Source organism: Macrotis lagotis, chromosome 4, assembly GCF_037893015.1.
Source record: "Macrotis lagotis isolate mMagLag1 chromosome 4, bilby.v1.9.chrom.fasta, whole genome shotgun sequence".
Classification (NCBI taxonomy): Eukaryota; Metazoa; Chordata; class Mammalia; order Peramelemorphia; family Peramelidae; genus Macrotis; species Macrotis lagotis.
The window spans coordinates 195715002-195729774 of NC_133661.1; the positions used below are offsets into that span (position 1 = coordinate 195715002).

The 14773-nt window shown below is 33.3% G+C and overlaps 1 protein-coding gene across 12 annotated transcripts in view; it reads right to left on the reverse strand.

Annotated features, from left to right (window-relative positions):
• MEIS2 (Meis homeobox 2) overlaps positions 1-14773 on the reverse strand; it is a 219467-nt gene that overhangs the window by 180062 nt on the left and 24632 nt on the right. The window lies entirely within an intron of this gene.

The window sequence follows — 14773 nt, forward strand, 5'->3', positions numbered from 1 at the left end:
GTCAGTTTTCAACATTGCTTTCTTCCTTCCCCCCTCCCCCCACCCCCACTCAGAACATGGAGAAGTGATTCAAAGTGGAGTGATGATCACAGAAGCCAAGGGAGGTATAGTGTAAGGTCTTTGGGGAGTCAGATGGGAATCAGAGGACCCCCATTAACCAGAGTGGCGTGTAGTATATCTGACTCCAAATGACCATTAGACATATACAATATACTATTTAGGAATAAGAGGACTAGCCAACATGGTACTCCTTTTCAAAGGGTCACATGTACTAGGGACCACTGCTGGTGACTAAAACAAGTATGATAACAGAAAGTTTCTCAGATTACAGCCCTAATACAATGGATTCTTGTTTCTATGAAGATCATGGCTACTGAGAATGCTTTTAAAGCAATGTAGTCATTGCCTACTTTCCACCAGTTTCCACACCACCTTTGGCCCCCAAACCCATGCTTAGACACAAAGTTTGAATATTTGATATGCAAACAGTGCTATTCCATATGGGGGGGGGCAGGGGCAGGATAAGAACATGGCTAATTTCTGGACATTTGCTGTCCTTTTTCTGAGAGATATATTCTTTGCTAGGAGAAAATTTAAAAGACTATGTATCATTTTTGGAAATCCTTTTAAGATTTTGTCAGTGTATTCCCTAAATTCAAAACAAAGATGCAAATCAGATACTGTAACCAAGATGAAGAGAACTGTTTTCTCTGTACTTTCCTTGGTCAGGGCTGAGAGTGCATTCCCCCACCTTCATTGCATTCTTTCTTAGGTCAAAAGGTCATCTCTCACAGATGTCTCCAGCAGACACTCGGTTGTCAAAAGGTTATATCATGTGATGTGTGCAGTCACTGCTAACAATGCTCTGTTCTCATTTGGAAACAAATACTTTGCATATCTAAATAATTTCCTTGTTTAAAAAACAAGTTATCTCTTCTTCTATACCCCCATTTTCCAGCTCAGAAAATGGCACCAAATTTATCTTCAAAGGTGCAATGAATCATTCACCTCAAGATTCCACTTTTTTTAATTTAAAATTGGGTTATGATACCTAGGACTGAGACAACTGGATCATAGAGGAGGATTGCCCAGTTGTTTTACTATGTCTAAAAGAAAACAAAAGCACCCTTTTGAGGGTGTGCATATAAGAATAAAGCCCATTATTAGAGTATGCACATTTAGAAGGAAATTTAAAACTGTAGACACTCAGAAAAATTACTTTGGAAGAAAATATCAGAATTTCTTGGTTAGAATTATTAAAAAAAAGTTGACTCTTTTTGATTACTGTGGATACAATTACATTTAGTAGATGAACAATGTGCATAGTGTTTGACCAGGTACCAAAAAAAAGGAGAAGGATTTGCTTCAATAGAGACTTTTTGAAAGAATAAAGTTTGTCTCTAGTAATGTCTTATAATAATAGATTCTAGTTACTAAGGGAGCCAGCTTTTTTTTTCTTTCTGTAGCCTCCAGATGAATAATATAACAGATTTTCTCATTGTCGTGGACAGTTACTCCACAGCAGCTTGAAGCTATCACATGCAATCCAAGACGACTCATTTCTTTCTAGGAAGGATTCAAACAAGCCTATCAGCATTGTTATCTATTTATAAATTATATATTTAAAGTAAAGTAAGAAAGACATGGCTGGAATGTTACACATGAGAAAACATGATTAGAGATATTCCAAATTACTCAGTCTAATCCTAAACAGCAAACCTTGGGCACTGGGAATTTCTATAAGAATTAAGCATTATATACAATGAAGAATCCAATTAGATATCTTTACATAAAAGGCAGAGCTTCTTCCAGTTCTTTATTGCATAGGTTTTTCCATATGTAGAATGTTTTTTCTTGCTGAATACTCTTTATTCTTTTTGAAGTTTTAAGTAAATGAATTCAGCAAAGAGCACTATATCTCCCCAAAATTATGTTTAATGCTTTCACATCCAGTGTTTCCCTTAATCAACCATCTTGAACTCATAGGAAGCAATGAAGATATGCATTGCTGAGAGAGAGATGGCAGTTTTGAAAAAGATACAACTTAATAAGGTAAATAAATCATATCTATGATATTGTAATAACTTACATAGTCTTCATCATTTTGGTTACTGTGGATCTGAAAAATTAGAATTTAGCTTCCGCTATAGCATAATTATAGTTAGTGGCCCTAAAAATAGCGGCCCTTTGAAAAGGAATCTAATTTTAATTACAAAAGGAATCAGTGAGAGAAAGAAGAATCTGGTAATGAAGCAATGATAGTTTAATTATTAAATCTAATAAAATATACAAAATTTGTTACTATATAAACAAAAGGAAAAATCGGCAAAATTTTGAAAAAATAAAAAAATAAGAATTCTCTCTAGAAAAATATGATAAAGTTATATTTGTCCATGATTTAGTAAATAAGCTTTGGAGACATTAGATGTCTTATCTAGGGTCATAGAGCTGGTAAGTGTAAGTGGTGGAATTTGAACTCAGATCTTCTCATCTTGACCCTAAGCCCAGCACAAGTCTCTATACCATGTTGCCACTACATGATAGTTCATACTTTTTTAAAAAGCAGTTAAAATTCTGCATTAATTTGTATTGAATCCACATTACCTGCATCACTTTCCATATCAATAGTATTCATTCCTTTTAATATCTTATGTGAATGCAGGCTTCCATTTATCCATTCATATTTCCCAAACCAGGGGGCAGCTAGGTGGCACAATAGACAGAGCATTGGCCCTGGAGTCAGAAGAACCTGAGTTCAAATCCAGCCTCAGACACTTAATAATTACCTAGCTGTGTGGCCTTGGACAAGTCACTTAACCCCATTGCCTTACAAAAAACCTACCAAAAAAAAGTTCTACATATTTCCTAAACCAGAATGTACAAACACAATATTGTGTCCTCACTCACTTGTAAGAGTAGAATGTCAGACCAGTGGGGGCTGAGTGGTTTAGCATAGTCTAAATTGTATATCTAAGGAATTGAAAGTCTAAGTGCCCTGTAAAAGAATGATTCAGTGGACCAGAATGGTAGAGGTCCAAGGCAGTAGCAAACAAACTGTATCTGACTTGGGACAAATGGTCTCTATATGATCCATAATCCTCTTACTTAGTCTGGTTCCACTTGCCTCCAAATCCAGGCTTAACACCTTGGTCTAATGTCTTCATGACTCACAAGCCACCACTCTAGAAATCCTCCATTCTTGCCCTTCCTCTTTCCCCACCCTGTTAAGCTATAAACCATGATATGTCAAGATGGAAGAAACCTAAAACTCTACTCCACCACTCCAGTGAAGGGTCCAGGCTTTTTCACTGTCTCCCATACTTGGAATCTTTTCCAGGAAGTTTTTCCTCAATTCCCCCTTTATTTTAGTGCCTTCCAATTTTCCCCAGTTTATCCTGTATATATAGCTTGTTTGTATATAGTTTTTTTTTCAATCTCTGCTATTAGATTAGGAGCTCCTGAAAAAAAGGGATTGTCTTTTTTCCATATTCCCATAGACTTAGTATAATGCCTAGTAAAATGGCAAATACTTAATAAATGCTTTTGGACTGACTAATTAGATAACCCCTATCATCTGATTTCTGTGCCCCTACTATCTGGATACAAAAGTTGCTAGCAAAAGTCATGAAAACCACTGAACAGAAACTATTTTCTTTTTTGTTCAATGGTGTCTGGTATATATGACACTTAATAAATGCTTGTTTAACTGAATTGTTGAATGACATTAACTTACAAACTATTCTCTAACTGTTGCTTTCTCTCTCTCATCTGTTTCCTGATTTTCCATCTCATTCCCATTGATTGCTGCTCCATTCTTCTTTCCATAACTCCCAATACTTACAAATTATTTTGCCTCTTATTTCCACTGACAAGATTGAGGTTATACAAAATTAACTTCCTTACTTTCTTCCATCCAATAATACTTCTATACACCACAACTTGCTCTTTCTTCCCTTTCTACTCTGAAGACACACATCCCCAATTCTTAACTAAGACTACTTCTTCTAGCTCTGACCTTGATCTTTTCCCTCCCCTCATGATTCCTCCAAAATCTTTTTATATTTATGAGCCTCCTCTAGCTTGGACACTTTAAATTTTGTCTCCAAGGATCTCTTCCCATCTGCTTATAAGAACACTGGTTTTTCTAATTCCCTTGATTCTTATAACCCATTTCTCTCCTACCTTTCAAGATGTACCCCTTGAAAAATTGTCTACAACCAGAGTTTCCACTTTTTAAAAATCATCTTCCCTTTCTTCAACCTCTTGTAATCTAACTTTTATCTCCAACACTTTAATGAAATTAATTTGAAAAGGTCACTAGTGTTCTCTTAATCACCAAATCCATTAGCCTATTTTCAGATCTTACTCCTTTATCTTTCTGCAATCATTTGGTATTGTTAGGTACTCCCCATTTCTGAATATTCTTTTCTTCTATGGTTTCAAAGATGTCATATTCTCCTGATTCCCCTTCTTCCTCTATACCCATTCCTTTTCTGTCTCCTTTGATGGAATTTCATTTTCATCCTTTTCCCTTTAAGTTGGTGGTGACCTAAGATTTTTTTCCTTAGCATTCTTTTATGTCTCTACTCTTTTCCATTCATCCCATGTAGCCTGCTATGTAGTTGATTCCATATTCAAATTTCTAGGCTTGACCTTTCCCCCCTCCCCTATATTCCAGATTAAAATCTTAAATTGCCTGTAGGATAAATACACTCTGTACTCCTATTAAATTCACATGCAAATTGAAAAATCTACTCCTTCCAAATTCACCATTTTTGGTCAGTATTCTTGTTCAAATCACTCTCTGATGGTAGAAAATTTGTTGTTCTTTGTTAACTCTTCTGTTTTCTTCTCATCTCTTAATCAAAGAGTTACCAAATCCAGTTATTCTATCTTTGCAAGATCTTTCACATCCCCTAATCCCCACCCCCCATCTCATTACAAATGATTATATCACTCCCATGGATTAAAAATCCTTGGGAGACTCCCTTTTGTCTATAAGATAAAATGCTATAGAACTCCTAGTTCTGACTTTTAAGACTATTCCTATCTGCCTCCAATACACTTTTCCAGATTTGTTTCATAGTATTCACCTTTATATTCTAGCCAAACAGGCAATTTCTTGGACTCATGTTACCCTGTCTCTCCTCTAACATCTACTTCTTGCCAGGCACCTTTTCTCAAAACCAGAGACTGTGCCCTAAAACCCTTAACTTGCTCCTGGGTTAAGTTCCTCTAGTTCTGATCTCATTGCCCACCATGTCCAGATATACTTCTAGCTATGCTTCACTCTAATTCCATCTATCTTCTCTCCAACTGTCTTTCTGACTACACTTGAAGGCTTCTAACAAACTTTTTTCTCCCTCCTTTCTTTTATTCCTTCCTTTCTTCCTTTATTAAATTTCTCTCTATTTCTTTCATATCACCATTTATTTAAAAAAATCTTTTACTTGATGTAAACTCAAAGGACCATCTCTTCCACAACACTTTTCCTGATCCCCTCTGCTGAAAGTGACCTTTCCCCACTTCACTATATCTTAAGCCATTTTCTCTAGGTTTCTTCTTTTTCTCTTTCATATTTTACTTTGCAAAATGCCTATTTGTGTACATGGAGTATATCTTCATTAAGTCTAATTTCCTTACATATAGGCTTTAGGTTATTTCTCATCTTTGTATACCTACCACTTACAATAGTGTCTTATACCTAATAGGTACAGAGCTTAATAAATTTTGAATTGAATTGAAATTAGTAGGGATTTCTCTAAAGTTATCTTTCTCCACTGCCTTCACCTCTCTAATCCATCTTACACAAAATTGACAAGACTAATATTACTTACACATAGAGTCAAGTCAATTCCATACTCAAAATCCTGAAGGGCTTCCTAATGCTTAATAAGTAATAATAATGATGAAAATAATAAGAGCTACAATTTACATCACTTTAAATTTTACAAATCATTTGATTTTAACACAACCCACTGAGATAGAGGGCATTATTATTCTCATCTTATAGATAATAAAAAAGAGTCTGAGATAAGCTAATTGAGTGTCCCTGAATCAAATAGCTAGTAAATATCTGAGAAGGGATTTGAACTTAGGTCTTCCCAGTTTCAAGTTCAGCACTTTTTAGCCTGGCATTAAAGGCATCTTACAATATATTGTCTGACACTCTACATTTCTATCCATGTTTCATATTGATTCTCTCTAAGTGCCTGAACTATTTGCTATGATCCACTCATACACTGAGCTTTATCCCATTTCTTTGTTCATTCTGTCTTTTATACTTAGAATGTCTTTTCTGTTCTTTTGTGCCAGTTGAATTCCTACTCATTGTTTAAAACCCAGCTCAAATATCACACTTGCTCTTGAAAGCCTTCCTAGATTCCTTCCATACCAATCTGTAATGATCTCTTGTACCTCAGACCACAGGCTGCACTTTTCTTATGTGTATAACATGTATTATTTAGTATCATCTGTGAAACACAAAAAGCCATTTATGAATGCCATGGAAATCTTTCTCCAAAAGATTAGTGTGGCATGTAGTTGACCTTGGGTTCTTGAAGTCTATGCCAGTAAAATACAAATTGTAGCAGTTCTTGCTAAACCAGAATGGTTAAATATGATGAAAATGAAAAAAAACTGGGTGGAGTATCTTTTGTCCAAGGATCAACTAGATAAGTTCAGAGGAGTTCATTATCAAAAGATTGTTCACTTTGTGATGAAGTTTTTGGCTATAGAAATTTATCAAGATGCTTTATTTAGTGGGGTTGATAGATCTATTAGTGATAAGTACCCACACTGACAAAATCACAGATCTTTAGAAGTATCAAAAGATGATACTTTTTCTCTCTATATGGAATTCCACTATGAAATGTGAAGCTCTATGAGAGTTGGGGGTCTATCTATTCACTATAACATTTTATTTCTCCATTGCTTAGCACAGAGCTCTAGAAACAGTTACTACCTAGTGAATATTTATTGAATTTAACTCATTTTCTCAAGTCAATGACTCATCCACTTGTCTGATAATTTGTTAGGTCTTTAAATATAATTGTCAAAGTAGAAGCATTTAGTATCAAAGATTTCTGGTGGTATAAACCACAAAAGTCAACTAGCACAACTTCCTGCTCAATAATGAATCTTTTCTAATTCATTCTCAAAATGTACTCAGTCAGCTTTACTTTGAATAAATCCAGTAATGGTGAGGTCTCCTGTCCCATGCTTAGCATGTACAGTAGGATAAGAAAAATCTCAATGAAGACATATAAGTTATTTCTACAAATGTTGATTTTTTGAGTATGAAAGTGTCAAGTTTTATTCAGAAACTTTAAAAGATTTGGTTTTTTAAAAAATAGATTTTAATCTATTCATAAAAGTATGAACTTGAATTTTTAACCTAAAAAATAATAAAAGTGATTGAGTTTCTTTTGGAACATACTTTGGTTTAGAGACAAAGCAATGTGCTGTTTCCTTCTATTTAAACATAAAACTTACATCAAAAGGGAAATTCTTTCCCTTAATTTTTGAAAACTTTAGGCTTTTTATGACATAACAAACAAAATGATAGCTATAACAAATTAGCTACTTAAAAGAAGACACCTCAAAATAATGCTTTTCTAAAAATCTTAACAATTCTAGCCAGTAAGACTTTCATTTAAAATAGACTATGCAATCAAATGAAGTTTTTGAGGTCATTAGTCAGACTAGGATTAGAATTCAGGAATTATGATTTTTAAAAGATAATAAAGTCCTTTAAAGCAGTGATGTCAAACATGCAACTGTGAGGCCCAATCCCAGATGTTACTCAACCAGATTAATTGTAAGTGGGAAATATTTAACAAAATAAATAAAACATAGATAATGGTAGTAATATATGGTTTTCCAAGTCGTTATGTGCCTGTGGAAATCCTTACACATGGTTTAATGGGCTTCATTTCCAGTTGAGTTGGACACCACTGCTTTAAAGCATAGAAGCAATTGCTCTAATATGACCAGAAATGTTATAGTTTTTATCCTATGTCATGAGTAGCAAATTATTATTGAATGTATCTGAATATCATTAACCAAATTAACATTTCCATTCTTTAACTTCTTGATCTTAAATTCAAAGGTCTTCCATTAGATCTCACCTAGTAACTTGGTCATCTCATTGACTACCTTGAGATAAGACTTATACCCATTTTATGAATACCCATTAAAAGAAAATACCAAAATATCTAAAATTGTAATTTGCTCTGCTCATAAACTGGCTTATTTTATCAAGAAAGATATATGGTTTTCTCAAATAGTTTTAGAGGTTCTTTTATGAAGTAACTATTTCAGTTTTATCCAAAAAGTATTTCCTCCATCTGTCAATTTTTTTTTTTTTTGCAGGCAATAGAAGTAAATAGTGTATATGGTTTCTAAAAATTTATGTCAGTGTAAGGGTAGGCCCAGCAAATGTATTTGGTTGAGAAGACAGTTGAAAAGACTATATGAAATATCCTTAATATTCATTTAGCTCATAACTTAAACCAGAAATCTTACCTTTCTAGTGGTCTTTTTTTTTTTTTTTTTGGTATACATTAGTCTTATAGGGACATTTAAAAACAAAGTAAATCCATGTGTTCATCCTTTGAAACTCCCAAGAAAAATTTAGTTTAAATTACTCACAAATTCTAATTTTATCCTGGTATAACCCTAGAGGATGTATAACTAAATAGTGTTTAATATAGCTATGAAGAATCCACAAAAAACCCATCCCTTATGTTTTGCGACTAATCTGTAAAATGCCATGCTGATTTTCTATTAACATAATTTAACTCTTCTAATTATATGCTTGTTGCTAACTAGGTGAAATTTGGGAACTAGTAAGTTTGATTATCCTTTGTCCCATTTATTAAAAATAAAGCTCCTTGTAGTAATATTTTCCTTATAATAGCACTAGAAAACTTGCCTTCACAAAATGGAATAGGTCACCCCCAATTCTATATGTTGTCTCAATGTTCCCCAAGATTAGTTGCCAAAATTAATGTCACAAAAATGATGCCTAGATAAGGATTTCCCTTCCTTACTATTATGGTATTTAAGAAATCTTAGAAAAATTTCTATGTCTGTGATAGAGAATGCCCTGCCCATTTGTAGAATTTTTCTTGGTTTATCTAGTAATGAAGGAAAACCTAATTTGGCAACTTGTGACTTCTGAGTTGACAATAAAATTCCCTAAATTTTCTACCACCACCTTAGAGTATATGTATCATAACCAACATGGGCAATTCATACTACAGTCACTAACTTTGAGCCTAGAGGGTACAGTTCAGGGACAAAGCTCCAGAAATAGCAGAATTGCCCCCCATATCCTCAGGTCAGAAGCCCTGCTTATAGGTAGGACCACAAGCATCATTCAAGGGAACAATGCTTGCAGAAATATAATTTAGCAATCCTCTAAGGTTGCTTTCATCCTTGGCCTACACAACTAGTGAAGATACAGAACAAGAAAGTTCTCATGATCTGCTTCAATAACAGAAACAGGCAAATTTTTATTAGTAAGAATGACACTAAAGAAGAGACATATTTCCATCTCCTTTGCTTCTGAACTCTAAGGGATTGCTGGACATTTCCATAACATGCAATTGAAAACCTCTTATAAATATTTCTTCTTTCTGTGAAAATTTGAACTTGAGAGTATAAACTTTCATTTCTCTTTACATTCACAGGGCTTAGCACATAGTAAGTCACTTAATAAATGTTTATCTATTCATCCATTCATTGTTAGTCATATTAACAATGATAGAAATCTATTCCTAAATAAAAATCTGACTTCCCCACAAAAAGTAAACATACTATAATGTAATATAGAAAGATTACTATTTGCTATTCTTGATTTTCACAAGGGAAATAAATCTCAACACTTCCATGCTTTAGAAATCTGTCTAATGAGTTGATGTGGACAAAACATTAGAAGATGAAGAAATAGTGGCTATTCATTTGATCAGAAAACCATTCAACTGTATCCATTTATTGACAATTATCTCCCAGACAATATTAGCCCAGTCTCTTAAAAATAATCTACCCAATTCAAGAAAAAATTATATAATGATGAATAATAATTAGAAATATAAAAGTTCTTTAGCTTCCTGGTCCTTAATGAACATCGAAATGAAAGACACAGAGTATAAGCATTCACAGATAGCTACCAGTTTTCCTTTAAAACCTAGCTTTAATTTTTGATTCACCATTGAATTTAAATTTTTAAAAGATTTTTTGATATCTGATATTTTTATTGTTAAAATAATAAAAAACACATTCCAATAGCACTTCAAGAACTTCAAGATCTACAAATGCTATACTTATAATCACTCAGTGAGTTTGCTAGTGAAGTATTATTATTCCACTTTTATATAAGATGAGGAAATTGAGGCAAAAGGAGGTCACATTTTTTTTTCTCCAGAGTCTCATAACTAATGAACTGGGAATTGAACCCAGTTTTCTTAACTTTAAGCTCAGAGAAACTTCTTACAGGACTAGAAAGTTATTTCTAAGCAGTGGATTGAATTGAAAATAATGTATGTAAAGTGCTATGTAAAGAAAAATTCTAACAAATAATAATTACCACAGATCCAGGATTGAATTGTGTGTTCATTTCATCCCAGATAATATATTTTCTTTGATAAACCTAAGAACTCAAAAATTGGCACAAAAAAACACAATTCTCCCTATTCAATGATAAGAAATAACATGAAAATCTTGTTACCTTTTATTAGGTTTCACTATATGTAATCATAACAAAAATAATATGCCAATCCAAAGAAGAAAAAGATTAAAAGATGCCATTAGGGATGTGTGATAACCTCGCCCCCCCCAACCAAAAAAAAAAGATGAAATGAGAGTATAACAAAAGTTAGGTTGGACCAGTCAAGTGCTCCATTTAAATAGTTGAGAAAGTTGCTTATACACTTTGGTGACTCACTCTGGTAAATCTGTAAGAGGATAAAAACAAGAACTGCCCAAAATGGGCAGATATGTATGCTTTGTAATTTATTTCCCTGAAGAGAAGAACTGCTCTATTTTAAAAAGATATATGATTTTATTTATGTTGTTCAGTCATTCAGCTGTTTGTCTAAATCTTCATCATCTCACTTGGAGTTTTCTTGGCAAAGACACTGGAGTGAATTGTCATTTCCTTCTCTAATTCATTTTACATACAATGAAACTGAGGCAACAAGGTTAAGAGACTTTTCCAGGTCACCCAGATAGTACGTATGTAAGACTCAGGTCTTCCTGAAATCAGGTCTGACACTCTAGCTACTGCACTGCCCGCTGCCCCTTTAAAATATACACACACACAAATAAACATATGCATATATATATATATATATATATATACACATATGTATGTATGTCTATATGTATGTGGACATATGTTATTTAAAAATAATAATATACATTTCTATAGTTCATTCAAGTTTGCAAATAGCACTAAATATTTCCATTTTACAGATAAAAAAACTGAAATTCAGAAAGACTAAGTGACTCACTTGTCCATGGTTATAGTGCTACTAATTGTCAGTTCTAGCTTATATATCCAGGTTTCATGACTCCAAGTCCAGCACTCTTCCAAATGCATAGTAAAGGATTACACAAATGAAATCTATTTCAATCAATTAGAAAATTTTAGGGAGAAAGGTGTTCTAAAGTATTTCAGAGGCATTTTAGAAGTTTAACAAGTTTTTAAGTCAAATTATAGAGACATTCCTGAAAAAAGGAAGATTGTTTTTGGCCCTCAATTATCCAGATTAATAAACAACATTGAACAATTTCACTGAATAATTCCTCAGTTCTCCACTTTGACTGTGTAGACACCATCTGTATTGCCATGGAGCTTAAGAAAAATTGGGTCTGAGAGTATTTATGCCTGAGAAATTCTATTGCATTGGAGTATCAAAGGCCTTTGTCCTTAAGAAATTCTTCTGAAACACTATAGGTTTTAGGAGAGCTGGGATTAGCTTCCCTTTAAACCACAAACCCAATCCAGAGAATAAAAATCAACAAACAAAGCACAACATTTCTTTAAAAGGAATAAATTATCCATTGTCTGTATAAATTTGATGTTAAGCAATGAAATTCAAGATGAAGGTTTAAATTGAAAGATAACTGTATCATACATGACAGACGTTTTAAAACCCAACAAAAGCAAAAGAATTTTTGAATGAAAAGACATAGCATCATGTTGAACATTGAATTGAAGGTTTGCTTTCAGTCTCGGACCAATGTTAAAGTCCTTCTCTACTGATGATCTTTCATAAGTAAATACTAAGAAAGTTTCATTTTCAGGTTAAAGAGAGATCATAGGATATAACATTAGAAGGGTCTTCAGATAACATTTAATATAGCCCCTCTTTTCACAGATGAAGAAACTGAGACTCCAAGATCAAATGACTTGCCCAAAGTCAGAACTAATCACATGATCCCAAAGCAAAGTTTACCCTTAACAGATCAGAACCCCTTGGGCTACTTCTTTCTTTAAAAACTTCATTTACCACAGCAACTTGTGAATTGTTGGCAATCGAAATTAGGTCACAACATTTAGATATGAGGCTTTATGATTCTGACACTACTATAGTCACTAGAGATTCCCTAGAGATTTTTTTCAGAAACAATACTAGAAGTCAGACTAAAGAGATTGTCAAGAAATCCCTTGGAGAGAAAATATTGCCAAAGAGAAGATGGCTCCACTTTAATTTGTCATAGAGAGAAAAAAAATCAATCCTACAGAACACATAGAACTACTTTTCTATAAAAAAAATTCAGTGGCCCTGAAATATTCAAACAATGAAGAAGACCCATGTCATAGTTTAAACATTTTAGAATGACCTTCAATGAAAGGTTCTGGTATTATTTTATGATTTCAATATTTTCAATTTGGGTGGGGGGAGTACTAAGAAGAGCAGAGTCTAGAGAGTCTCATTTTGACTTTATTTTTGAAAATTCATTGAAGAAACACTTAAGACTGCTGAGTAAGGCATCTTACTGAGCAAACCAAAAACAAAATCTCTCCAAAAAATATTATTTCATTCTTATCAAAGTACTCTAAACATATAAACACATTAGGAGAGATTTCCTTGACCATGATACTTTTTCAATGTATGCCTTCCTGATGCCATCAGAAGAAATTTTTTTTATCTTAGAAGTAAAAAAAAATGAGTGGTAGGATTCTTCTTTTTTTGCATCATCACAAAATCAGGTATGTTGTTACAGTGGTATCAAATTAAATTTCTTCATATACATTAATATAATTACTTAATTTTTGATCAAGCTTCTTAATATTCAGCTGGAATGGATCTCAAAGGACTTTTAAAATTACACATTCTTGGATGCAGTGTGATACAAGAGGAAGACTGCTAACTGAAGTCTGGGAATATGAGTTCAGATTCTGCTTCTGATGCTGACCTTGTGTCATTGGAAAAGTGACCTAACATCACTGGGCTTCAGTTTCCTTGTGTGTAAAATGAGGTGATCACTGAGGGCCCTTCTAGTGATTTTATAAATTAGAGTCAGAATCATTGCTTTATAGTCCCAACTAATAATTTATTGCTTAGAAGGCTATCTGTAAACCAAGGAGATTAAAATTTAAGTCTTTAGTTAATGATAGCTTTGCTCCTCGCCAACCTATTTCTTTACCCCTCAACTTGACCTAATGGACTTGAACATCATATTTTTTTTAAAGGAAAAGAAGTTGCTTTCTTCAAAAGCATAAATCACTGCATTAAAATCTTTAACACGAGGCAAATGATAGCTCAGGCTGCAGTTTAAGTTGAAGAAATAAAAATAAAAGGTTGCAATAAAGAAATATTTGAAGGGTGGCAGCCCTTTGATTGTAAAGATGACATGGAGTTTTAATGATTTTTTTCAGGACAGCAAGTTACCTTCATTAATATACTTGACAGATATGAAAAGTTAAAAGGAAAAAATATTGTTTCTTAAGAAAAAAGGGAGCATTTTGTGTATGTGTTTTGAGTATTTTTTGAAATGATTTATTCAAAATGTTCAAATACCTAGAGATTTAGCAAAATATGTGCCGAAATATGGATGAGATACCCCCAATATGCCTCATTCCAAGAAATTACAAAATTTTTTAATAATCAGCAAGAATAAGAATGGGGTAATAGACAAAAAGATATATTTTGGCTATTAGAGTTACATCATCTTTCTTGACCCATATTTGCTATACCATCATAGAACAAAGAAGATATCAAGAAAGAAAGGACCTCTTTTTTGTCTCAAATCTCTCATAAATTCAGCACCTTTCCCTTATTGCTTTTTTTTTTTTTAGGTTTTTGCAAGGCAAATGGGGTTAAGTGGCTTGCCCAAGGCCACACAGCTAGGTAATTATTAAGTATCTGAGACTGGATTTGAACCCAGGTACTCCTGCTTTATCTACTGTGCCACCTAGCCACCCCCCTTAGTCCTTTTTCAAAGCACTTTGATGAAGGCTGATAGTCCAACAGTTATTCTGATATCATACTCCACAAATTTTCACAAAATTGCATAAAAAATGGCAAAAATTAACATTTTTAAAGTCTAGAAAGCTTAATGTAAATACAAAGGACAATGTCAAAAAACAAACTCAAATATTGGTTCTCTAGCATCTATAGGTAATCCAATATCCTTCATTTAACAAGATTCTAAACTATTGGAATTTATTAATTATCACATATTTAATATAAGGAATATATCAACAATCCTTTCAATTTACAGAAAGTGAGAGTTTTTTACCACTAATTTTTACCTGCCA